This window comes from Silene latifolia, chromosome 7 (assembly GCF_048544455.1).
Source record: "Silene latifolia isolate original U9 population chromosome 7, ASM4854445v1, whole genome shotgun sequence".
Taxonomy (NCBI): Eukaryota; Viridiplantae; Streptophyta; class Magnoliopsida; order Caryophyllales; family Caryophyllaceae; genus Silene; species Silene latifolia.
The window spans coordinates 70,116,494-70,129,318 of NC_133532.1; the positions used below are offsets into that span (position 1 = coordinate 70,116,494).

At 42.5% G+C, this 12,825-nt stretch overlaps 1 non-coding gene across 1 annotated transcript; it reads left to right on the plus strand.

Moving 5' to 3' along the window:
- Window positions 1-211: 211 nt before the first annotated feature.
- On the plus strand, window positions 212-317 carry LOC141593856 (small nucleolar RNA R71). Its single transcript, XR_012521915.1, has one exon. It is a non-coding gene; the product is annotated as a small nucleolar RNA R71 (small nucleolar RNA).
- The last annotated feature ends 12,508 nt before the right edge of the window (window positions 318-12,825 follow it).

The window sequence follows — 12,825 nt, forward strand, 5'->3', positions numbered from 1 at the left end:
TTGAGTAACGGAGTCCACTTCATGCTTTCCTCCTCTAGTAGCCTTGCGAGGTCTACTATATTATGAGTTATGGACCGCCATTTCCTCAATTTTGTTCCAAGTTTGATTGTCATCAACTTCGGTGAACATTCCATTTGATCCCATGTTGAGAATGTTCCTTGAATCTTCATATAGACCGTTCCAAAATTGTTGTACCAAGAACCACTCGCTAAGTCGATGGTGAGGACATGAGCGACAAATTACTTAGAACCGCCCCAAGCTTCATACAAAGATTCTTCATCCCTTTGCTTAAAACCCGTAATTTGAGCTCTTAGCATGTTAGTCTTTTCCGGTGGGTAGAATTTTTTGTAGAAAGCTAGAGCCAACTTCTTCCAAGAATCAATTCCGAGAGTGGGCTTATCAAGGCCCTTCAACCATTGTTTCGCGGTGCCAATTAGAGAAAAAAAGAAATAAGACCCATCGAATTTGGTCTTGAGTTACACCAGTTTGAGAAATCGCATCACAATAGTCACAAAAGGTCTCCATATGAGAGTGACGGTCTTCACTAGGCATCCCCCCAAATTGGCTCCTTTCGACTAATTAGATAAATGCGGATTTATCAATGAAATTTCCGGTCAAATGTTGTCGTGTGGGAGTAACATTGGGTAGGTTCTCCTTGGTGGGTACGGAATGTGATGAAAACTTAGGCATTGTGGGTTGATTTTGTGTTGGGTTCTCCTCACCTTCTCTTGCAAAAGGGTTGATGAACTCAATAGTTGGTTGAATATCCTCGACCTCACTAATACCTCTTAAATTTCTCCTAGCAAATCTTCTAATGGTTGTCAAAGTTCTTTCAATTTCACGATCAAAAGGTAACAAATCACCTTGTGACCTTCTAGACATGCAAAATATCAAACAACTCGAAAACAATTAGAACAAACCTTGAGGAGTTCTACTTCCTCAAGGCAAAGAAAGACACAACTAATAACAATATAAGAAAATCTAAATCAAGATAACACCGTCCCCGGCAACGGCGCCATTTTTGGCCGGCCTAAATCTTTTCGGTAACTTGTCGTTAGGAGCACCTAGACCAAAACACAATTTATAGCTTCACAAACAACTCTACAATTAGTAAAGAGGCAAGTAAAGGTCAGATCCCAAGGGACGGGAATTGAAATGAGATTTCTATTGAGACTAGTGGTTTCTTAGGGATGTCACAATTTGGGTTGATGTAGAAGGTCACTAATCTAAATAGCAATGAAAGTAAATAAGCAAGATGAATTGAAAGGGTTGTAAACAATTGATAAAAAGCACTAGGGTATCATGGGGTCATAGGGGATTCATGGGAATTGATCATACAAACATGTTCTCAAATTATAAGCAAGCAATTATTGTTGTGATGAATTGAGTTGGGTTATATCTTACAATCCTAGGAAAGTTTGGGTCCCGGAGCCGAATCGATTAGATTGTACAACACCTACAAGTCGACTTAGTCTTCCCTACTCAACAACATGCATGGTCTAATGAGACTCGAGTTGGTTTATATCTTACAAGTCTCATTGAAAAGGTAGGTGATGGGTAAAAAATGCAAGGATTCATAGGCTCGCATTTCATCAAACATAACATGTGTATGAGTTGAGATCAAAACAAGCAAGCAAATAAACCATGAAAGCATATTAATTTAAGCATGAATCATTCCCCATGTTAGTTTCCCCTAATTACCCATTAACCCTAGCTATGGAACTACTCACTCATTATCATGTTGAACATGCTAGTAAGGTTGTCAATCTTACCAACAAAGTGAAACATGATGAACAAATGAAAGTAATTAGCAATAATTAAAAAGGGATTAAGAGAATTATACCTACTAATGATTCCAATAATAAAGCAAAGAATAAAAGAAGTACTTGATGCTTGATTGAGAGGTTGTCAATCTCCCAATAATAACCCAAATAATCTTCAATTACCCAAAATAAAAGATGAACAAAAGAGAGATTAAGGAAATAAAACTTGTATTAAAACTTGATTAATTGTTGATTACAAAACTAAAGAGAGATTTGATTGATATTAACTACTCTAAGAATTGATAAGAAGAACATATTCTTCCAATTAGACTAATGGGGTATTTGTAGTGGAAATTAGGTGGATGCATTAGGGTTAACTAAGGGCTTAAATGACGATTAAGTCCCTACTGAAGGAAACGCCGGTATTTTCTGAAGGATGGGCATCTTTCTTGGAGCTTGAAGAAACGAATTTGCGCTGTCTTGGAATCCGTGCGTCTTAGGCTCGGGACGACCGGATTCATGAGTCTCTGCCCGGGCGTCTTTGGGAGAAGATGGGCGTCTTCTGGTAGCTGCTGCCCGGGCGTCTTGTATGGAAGACGCACGGATTGTGGTGCTGGGGACGGGCGTCTTCAGGACAATCCGCACGGATTGCTGCTCAGACTTGTTTCTTCTTCTTTTCTTCCCTTTTCTTCATAAAATCCTTGGGGATTTCCTTGGGGATGCAAGGATCTTTCCTCATCATTGCCCAACTACTATAATTTGTACGAAGGCCTTCTAATCTTGTCTCTCCTTGATGCTTGGTTATTGGATTCAATCAATTTAGTCTCATTTTGCCATGAAAATGCAAGGTTTGCACTCCTTTCCTACCAAGGACACAAAACCTCAACGAATATGCAAAACAAAGAACTAAAGACAATAAATGACCCAAATATTCACTAAAAAGCATGGGAACAAGGCTAATTTGGGGACTAAATATGCGCTAATTATGGTCACATCAATCTTTCCTAAATTCCTTAACGAATAATTTCCTATTCATACGGGTTATTATTTTGCTAAATACGTCCAAATTACCATAGTTCGTGTTTCCTAATTTTGCGGATGTGCTTTTCGAGGCAATATCAACATTTTCGTCATTTTAGCACAGTTACATGGTTCTTTTTATGTTCTTCTTTTTAGGAAATCATTTCTCCAATTTAATGTAATTTCAAACTTATATATTTCTTTTATTTATGTCTTTTTTGGGGAATCACTCCACTCCCGTCCCACGTTACATTTCCAACTTATAGGTTTCTATTTTTTTCATTTTTTTTTGGGGTAACCCTCCCTAGCGTCCGGTCATTTCCTGCAAATTTTTTTCATTTTTTCGCATTTTTTTCACTCGTGAGTCGTTTGTTTTGCGCTAATTTAGGCCATACATCGTCAAATGTATATTTTACGTGAACTTCAATGTAAATTTCGCCAGCATGACGGCGTAAACCGTCAGCTACCAAACCTGTTCAAAGCTAACCTGCAGGTACAAGCAACACAACCCAGCAGCAAAGGCACTCAAGCTATCTTATACAACCAAAAAAGGGGATATGTACATCAAACTGGGGGCTCGAGCCCGAAACAAAATCTAAATGTCCAAACTGTTGGTCCTAAAATGTACAAATGTACAAAAATACAGCCAACAAAAACAACAAACAACAAAGCTACTACTGGTCGCCGCCTATATCCACAACTCTTGCCTCGAGAGCAGCAACCTCGGCGTCGCGAACCTCGAGCTCTCTCAGCAGACGAGCTGTCTCCTCCCGAGACTGGGCAAGCTCTCGCTCCAGCTCACGCTCCCTCTGCAAGCAACAAAATTGGCTCATGTCAATCATTTAAAACAATCATAAGAAAATAAGAAAATTCAAAAATGAAGAAAGGTTCATACCTGACGACCTCGACCGCCGACAAGTGCCTCTACGGCAGTAGCTCGCAGCCGGTTGGCTACCCTCCATAACGCCACAAACCGAGACGGCGCAACCTGCATTTTCAAAAAAAAGAAGTTCTTAATAATGGGATAAATACAATCAAATGTGTTCTTACACAAAGATCATGCAAATTAGAGGCTTACCCTCCGAACTAGGTGCTGCCAATCGTCCAGGCCAGCATCTGTCACAGCCACGTCAAAGTCACGCAGCTCGGAGATCGTCGTTCTCCCGGTCGCGTCAGTGTACTCGAGGGCCTCGGGTTACTCTAGGGGCTCGATGCCCGACACCTCGACCTCCTGCAAAGTCAAATGATTCCCCTTAATCGGTGATCTTTCATCGTATTCTCAAAAATCAAAAATTAAGAAGGATAAAACACTTACCACAACCAGCCAGTACACCAACCTCCCATAGAGGAACGCCGAGTAGTCCTCACCAGGAAGCAAGAGGGCGTCACCACCGACGCCAGCCAAGTGAGCCTCTCCCTCAGCCTCAGAAGGCACCTTGAACATCGTCCTAGGAGGATCGATGGGAACCGTCAAGAAATCCCGAGAGCACTGACGAGCCAAGCGCTTGCCCAAGTACCACACATGACCGTCCTCAGCACCAGCCGGCTCGAGCTCCTAGGTCGAAGGACCTCAGCCAAAAAAGAAGGAGCGCCAGCGTACTCCGCCCAAGGCCTGGGTACCCACTGGGAAAAGACAAGCAAGAAATCATTCTTATGATCGGATAAAAAGTAATGAAGAAGTAAAACGAATATAAGTGAGATGCTCACACTGTGCAACTGCAAAGCGTTCACGTCCCGCCGATAGACACCGTGAGAGGAGCGCTTGCTCCTCGTGCGTCACATCACCCAATCCCTCACAACGGGATAGGACTTCTCCAGCGGCTCCGTCCTCTTGGGCGAGAGGCTCGGAAAGTAGGAGTACACCCACGCCTGCGAACCAAGATAGTCAATAACGATCTTTCGTAATTCGATAAGGAAAGGAAGTGATTATTAGTCTAAATGAAGGTTCATACCTCCAACAGTAGTCCAAGACCGACAGCACTAGGAGAAGTCCCCTTCTCCATCAACTCCGGACGAACCATGGCCCTCATGAAGCGGATGAGGACCGCAAAACCAGCAGTGACCCAGTCCCAACGCCCTAGGGAGCTCAGGTCATAAAGGAAGGGTAGAAGCTTCGTCAACAACCTCTCTCCCTTGTCTCCGAGGTAGATCGAAGATATAAACCACCAAAGCCACAGACGGGCCCTTTGCGCAGCTGTATAGGGAGGAGGACCTGTCTCTCTCCCGTCGATCACCACCAGCGCCGAGGTCTTCCCCGCAAAGTAGTCTCAGACATAAGAACTAGGCACCAAACCAGGCATTGTAACAGCCTTCGGCGCCAAGTTCCAGCCGATCAACCTCCTAGCCTCGGCCGAGTCCACCCTCATGGCAGTCTCCGGCCCCTCCACCACCTTAGTCCAACGGCAGCCCAGAGATCATACTGTAGTCCTCCAACGTGACTCTCACCTCACCAAAAGGCATGTGAAAAGTGGAAGTCGTATCCCAGAATCGGTCCAAGAAAGCGCGGACCAGGCTAAGGTTAGCCCGCAGCTTCCTCTTCGCGATATCCCTCCAAGCCTGCACCAGGGCGCCGAACGCTCCCCACTCAATCATGGCCCGCTCCTCCGCCGATAGCCTCTCATAGCACTCCATAGCCGTCGTGTAGCCAGAGAACGATCTGATGTTCCCGGCCTCCTATTATGATTTGAAACAAAAGCTATCTTTAGTTTGAATGAAATTGGAAAAGAAATTGGAGCAAATGAAACGAAAGAATGTGAGTGACGAGTAATGAATTCAAGGTTACCAAGCTCTTCACCGTCCTATTGGACATGTGACCCACCGCAACCCAAAGCAAGTGCCTGTTGTCCCAGGTCTCAGCCCACGCAGGTGCTCCCCTCAGCTGGCGGCCTCCTTGCCCCACGTTGGCCCGTCTCAGGGCCTCCTCCTCCTCAGCAACCTCCTCCTCGAGGATCTCGTCCTTAGCAACCTCCCCGACTGCCCTAGCCGCAGCAAAAGCCTCCTCGAGAGCACGAGAAGCGTCAACAGCAGTGTCTATCTCCATGGGAGTTCTCCCAGAAGTAGAAGCCTCGTCACCTGCAACGTTAAAGTAATTTTAGGCCGCGTCAAGTGACGATGAGCCTTGATTAGGGGATTTTCGAGTTTTAAAAGCCCAAAATCGCTTTTTTCTCACCATATTTGGTAGTATTCCCACAATCTCGATCACTCATGTGGTAATTTGGGTTAAGTCAAGCCTAAGTTGAAGCCTAGTCATGGGTTCAAGTCGAAATTTCAGCAGCATTTCGTTATAACGGCGATTATGCCCTAGAAAAGTGTCCTGAAAAAGCCATCACAAACCAAAATTCCGAAGTGGTAGGAAGTTTATCCATCATTCAAGGATCCCAAATGTCAAGTTTCATCACAAATGGGCAAGCCAAAGGCCATTTTCGAAGCAATTTACAGTTTAGCTGTGAAACCGTCTCAATTTCACTCAAATGCTCAAAACTCAACGAAAATTCGAAACAAATACATGGTTATGATCCTTATACTACCAATTAGCCATTTGCATGGTCAATTTTACAAGGCAAGATCATTTGAGGGAAACGCCCCAAATTTTCGACATTTTAGGGTTGAAAACCCTAAATTTTATCGACCCAATACGTCCATTATAGAAAATTAATCCAAGAATGATATACATACCTCGATTAGTCATGGGAAATGCAAGCTTTTAGATCAAATTTTGGCGGAAATGGTTGAAGTTTGAGAGAGAAATGGATGAATTTGTGTTTCGAAACAAATGAATTAAACCCTCTGTTTCAACGCGTTTTTACGCAGAAAAGACACCTCCAGGAACAGACGCAACAGGTGCTGCGCCTATTCCAAGAGACGCAGCTCTTGCTGTGCCTCTTCCTTAGCTTCCCTTCATAAGAATTTTCAAAAATTCGTTATGAGTTTGTTATTTGTGGGCCCATCTTTGGTGCGCCTCTTCCCTGATGCCATTTTATCTTTTTTGGACCGTTTGACGATGATTATTCGTTCAGACCCGCATTTCTAAGCCAACTGCAGACTGTTATACATTATTTATTGCTTCCAAGACCTTGCTTGTCACAACGAGCAGGTATTCTTTGATAGGTGTTTCGACACGCCTTTATTATATTCCCCCAGCGAGAGTAAGCGGATACACAATCCCTCTCGAGACATGAAGATAAATTTCTGATAAGGTTTTCCGCAACGAGAGTTCGCGACATACAATCGCCCTTCTCGAGTTCTCCTGAAGTTTGTTTGAAGACGACCCAAGCAGATTTCTCCCAGCAGTTCCCGCCTGTGTCCTGCTACCCACAATATTTCCTGTTTCCCCACGGAGTACGATAAAGGTGTCGTTCTCCAGAGGTTCTCAGACCGGCAGAGTTCTTACACTCAAGCCTTAGTTACCCCTCAGTTTGAAATTACATTTCGGGCCTCCTTCCCATTGATGCTCTCTTTTGGGATCCCACACCCTAGCACAATCCTTACTTATCTTTTAGGTCTTATCCTTTAGCTCCTACGCTTATCCTTTAGCTCATACGCTTAACCTTAGCTCCTATGCACCTCCAAAAGCATCTCGAGAAAGAAGTTTCAGGTATGGTCTCTTCTTATGGCTGGAGAGCCTCCTTACGTAGTCTAATGGACTTTAAAGGACCCTCCCCGATAGTCGACATACTCTAAAATGTTCCCGACGACAGGTCCTTGGCTCAGACCCCTTGAGCCGCCTCGCGTCGCCATAGTCGTCAGGTTGTAATATTCGATTGACCTGATGGCTATACTTTGACATTCACCTTGTCCAAGCCTCAGCCAAAGTGGGGGCTCTTTAGATACCTCATTTTTGCACCTCCCGCAAACCACCCGGTGACGATTGGGCCGCATGTTTGGTACGCCGAACGATTTGTGACAGTTCGTAAGTTTATCATCAAGTGATTGCTCAAACATTGATGTCTACCTCTTAATTGTCATCTACGCGCCGATACGGTCGTTTTGACAGTAATTAGAGTACATTTGGAGTCCGGGCCTAAAACCGTCTTCATTTTCTGATAACCGCTAAATCCGAGTCGAATGTTTGGAATGTTAGGATATTTCTATTCCATATTTTATAAATCTTTCACAATCTTTTATTCTTTGGTAAAGTATTTCCCGTAATATTCATACAAAATATTAGGGAAAATAAGATTAATCCGTTATTCCATAAACCAAACACGGAAATCTTTCTTCCGTAAGAGGAAATCACCTAGGAACAGACGCAGCAGGTGCTGCGCCTCTTCCAAGAGACGCAGTGACTGCAGTGCCTCTTCCCAGGTCCTTTTTTGCGTATTTTTCGTATCTTTTCATATCTTTTCGATATTCACTTCCAAAGTCCCTCCGAATACCCTAATTCCTCTACGTGATTAGTATAAATAAGAGCCTTTGCTCCTCATATTTCTCACGCGAGTGTCCGCTCTTCTCTTCTCCCTTTGCATTCTAGACCATGTTATTACTTTTTGGCGTCTACGTGCTTGAACATTCGACCACGTAAGCTCGGATCCTTCTGAGTACCAGCCTCGTTTGCATGACCGACCAATTTGACCAACTCCACATCAATTAACTTAATTAATCTTAATCGTTTTCCTCTTACGAGGGCACTTTCGTTACATTCGAGTCGAGCATCACTAATCATAAACTTAGTTCATCTCGTTTCGTCAAACATGTAAGTCTGAGGGTGTAAAACCGTCTTTATTTATTGTTATTTACTTTTTGTATCATTAATGTAAGGTTTATGTCGAAAATACTTCTTAAAACCGATTTATAAAACCATGCTTTAAAACCCTTTTTACGGATTACTAGAAGATGACCGTCGAGAAAGGACGCAGCAACTACTACGCCTCTTCGAAAGGACGCAGCATCTGCAGCGCCTCTTCGTGAGGCTGCCGCAGTTCCTGCTTCCTTTCTTCTTCCTTCACCCTCTGTCAATTCGTCGTTCGTTATTTGTCTTCGTTTGTTCTTCAATTCATTGACATAATAGCACAATAATTTCACATGTATATTGTTTATCATCATTAATGAGTATAATTCATCATTAATCCCGACTTAAATCCCAAGTAATCCAATATTTGCGGGTTTTCGTCATTAAAATCATATTGAGTTTCTGGAATTCGACCTTTAATATATTTCCATTTGTCTATTCGTCATTAATTTGTCATATTTAACCTATTTAGTTTACCTATGTCACTAATCAATCTTTCATTCATGTAATTAATTCATTTGCGTTCGTCTCATCCATGTTTTATTGTTTTTACGACCCATTCGCATGTAATTAATTCATTAAATCACTTCCATCCGAGTCGAATATCATAATTAATCCTTAAATTCACCAATTAACGTTAACGATATGCAGTTTCGGCTTCACAGCCAGAACTCACCCTTGGAACAGACATTAAAGAACGCACCTCACTCTCTTCGCAGGCGCGGCTCTGCTGCTGTTCGGTTGATTTCTGTCTCTGAACTTCCGTTCTGTCTTGACCTAGTTTAATTAGCTTACGTATTTAATTAACTATTAATCATATTATCGCCTAATTCATGTTCGCTTATTCCTTTATTTTGTTCTTTCTTAAATTATCCGTTTGGAAGTATTTTCGACATAAATCAATTGAATCCATTGTAATTATTGTAATTTTCATTATTGTATTTTATTGTATTTCTTTTATTGTATCATTTGTATGCCTTCACATATAATTGAGCTTAAATTCCTACTTCGACCTAATTGTATGCTAAATTAATTGTTCACCGACTTAGTTAATTCTCACATGTTAGGATTAAAACTTGGATGTTGCATTGCATGCATATATTCGATGATATATCGAGTATAGATAACTTCCCTAATCATTAGTAGAGGCCGCTATCGAGGCGGGCGGGATTAGGTGTTCGATCAAAAGAGCTTCCTAATACGTACCCTCACCCCTTACTCCAGATCTCTGTGAACGTCCGTGTTCATTGGCATCCACGAGAGTCATTCTAGACATAGAATGCTAAGGGTAATGATTGCTTAGTGTTCATGTCATTACTTTGTGTCTTGACATGACACGAATTATTCGAACATTTTCCGATTTTCCACAATAAATTGGTGGCGACTCCACAAATGCAAACGCTTGTTTCCCAAGCGCCCTCGTGGCCCCATGTCCACAGAACTGTGGAGGTATATATTGATGACATGGTGGTGAAATCAGAAAAAGCCAAAGATCAAATGCGGCACCTGGCAGAAACATTCTGCACCCTCAGGGAATACAAAATAAAGCTAAATCCATCTAAATGCACCTTCGGAGTATCTTCTGGCAAATTCTGAGGCTATATTGTAACCCAAAGAGGAGTAGAGGCCAGCATCCAGCGGATCAAAGCTGTCTTATAACTAGAGTCGCCTCAGAAGCCCAAAGATGTTCACAGACTAGCTGGAAAGGTAGCAGCCCTGAACAGGTTCATTTCAAGATCTTCAGATAAATGCAGGCTATTTTACGACGTATTAAGGAAAAGCCAGAAGTTTTAATGGACCTCGGATCACGAGCAAGCCTTCAGAGAGTTGAAACACTACCTCAGCAGCCCGCCGCTGCTGTCGAAGCCGGAGCCAGGAGAACCACTATTCCTATACATGGTCGTCACAGATGGTGGCTGATACGTGCTTTTTATATAGTCTTTTTAGGCTATTTCAGCACGCTATGCATTTTTATAATGTTTTTATAGTATTTTGCCCCGAATTGGCTACTTTGGTTCGTTTTGTCCATTTTGTAGAAATGAACGTGAAAGTAGTGGAATCGTACTCTTTTTCGTCCTTTTTCCATGCATTTAGAGGAGACGGGATTTTCCAGAGTGAGATACTACGTTTGGAAGCGTCATGGCACGGATTACGAGGCATTTAGGTGCGGAGTTGAGCTGAAATAAAGTCAAAGTACTCAATCAAGCAGTTCTACCACTCGATCGAGTGGTTTTCACGTCCCAGGGTGGTCGATCGAGTGGTTTTCCTCTCGATCCCTAGCTTGCAGGAAGACCAGTTACTCGATCAAGTAACTTTCTACTCGATCGAGTAGATTTGCTGAGGTGTTTGCTCGATCGAGTGGTTTTAATCCACTCGATCGAGTGGTTTCGCTGATTATGGGCTTTAATTAGCTTGTGTTATGTTTTAATTCCGCAAAACTTATTTACTCTTCCTATTTAAACCTACATTAGTTAGGTTATTAGTATCAGATTTACTTACTACTTAGTTTTTTTATCAAACTTTACTGCGTAAACCATTCTTCTTCACTGTAACCTTGTTCTTGGGATTGCTTTTGCTCGGATTTTGTTCTTTACGCCGGAATTCGCTTGATTGTAATTCCTTTCTCTTCTCTTTATAATAATTAATCTTTTGTTCGCTTTAATTCTTCATTTCATTGCATTTATTCTTTGCCCTAATTCTTTTTTATGCTTTTTAATTGTTATTTCATTATGTTTACTGCTGGAATATTATCTGCTATTTGTTTAATTAGCGACATGTGTAGCTAAACCCCTTTCATATAGGGATTAGGGGATCTGCGATAGGAAAGTGACGATGTAGTAGATGAAACAGATGAATTAATTACAAGACTCTGTCACCATAGCAATTTAGTTGTATTTATTCGACTTAGTTGAGTGCACACTTCTGAGTTAACCTTTAATCTGGCTAAAATTAATCCTAGATCGAAAGATTGGACCAAATAGGCCTGCTATGAACAGTAGACTACGATATTATTGAAGATTCTACTCGATCGAATGGGTATATTGGTCGATCGAGTAGTTTTGATGACAGGAAGCTTATTCGAGAGCCTGCTAGTGCTCGTTTAAGCGATAAATCACCTGAAAGACCTCGTTCGAGAGGTAAGAAGCATCCAAAGGATACAGAACTTGCTCCGGAAGATACATTGGAAGAGAGAAACAAGGGACTCGAGATACCTATCACAGTTCCCTTCCCGAGGCGGCTGCAGAATACAAAGGCCAATCAACAATTCGGCAAATTTGTCGAACTTTTGAAAAGCTTGGAAGTCACTGTGCCGTTCACTGAGTTGCTGACAAAGGTACCCTCTTATCTCAAGTTTATGAAAGAAATTTTATCGCGTAAGAGGAGTATTAGTGATAGTGAGACCGTAGCTTTGACTGAGGTGGGGTCAGCCCTATTTCAAAATAAGTTACCTCCTAAGCAGTCAGACCCGGGTAGTTTTTCAATTCCGTGTCATATCGGTAACTATTTGATTGATAATGCGCTATGCGATTTAGGCGCTAGCGTAAGTGTCTTACCACTGTCTCTGGCTAAGAGACTTGGTTTGACAAAGCTGAGTTGCACTAACATGACAGTCCAGATGGCCGACCGTAGTATATCACGGCCACTAGGTATAGTAGCAAACGTACCTGTGAGGATCGGGAGGTTCTTTATTCCCGTTGATTTCGTTGTCTTAGACATCCCCGAAGATGCACACACCCTTATTATCTTAGGGAGACCATTTTTGTCTACTGCTCGTGCAGTTATCGAGGTCGGGGGCAAGACTTTGACCTTTCAGGTAGGGGACGAGGAGCTGATTTTTCATCAGTCTAGTCCCGGAGGGCTCCCATGCAAGCTCAGCCTTGCAATGCTCTTTCTTCTATGATCCTATTATTGACACTCCAGTTGAAAATTTGGAGTATTGTGCTGCAATTGTTACCCCTCCGCCTCAGACTGAGAGCAAAAAGGAGGAAATTTCGTCTGTTTTCCATGCTGCAGGTACAGATGAAAGCAATGAAGGAGCTGTCAAGGGACATGGTGCAATTACGGTCAATCAAATTGGAGATGATGATGCGACAACCGGTGACAGAGGAGCAAGGAAGAGGAAGGTTCGCGCTTATATGGATGTGAACTACTCCCCTCCTACCGTTTCAAATGATAATTCATGCTCATGGAAGTTGAAGAGGACAGTCAACGTTGCTGAGATGACGTCCTCCAGTCAGGAGCCCTTCAAGGGGCTACTGAATTGCTTTGGGAATTGAGCGGGGAAATGCCCCGTGTAATACTTTGTAATAGATA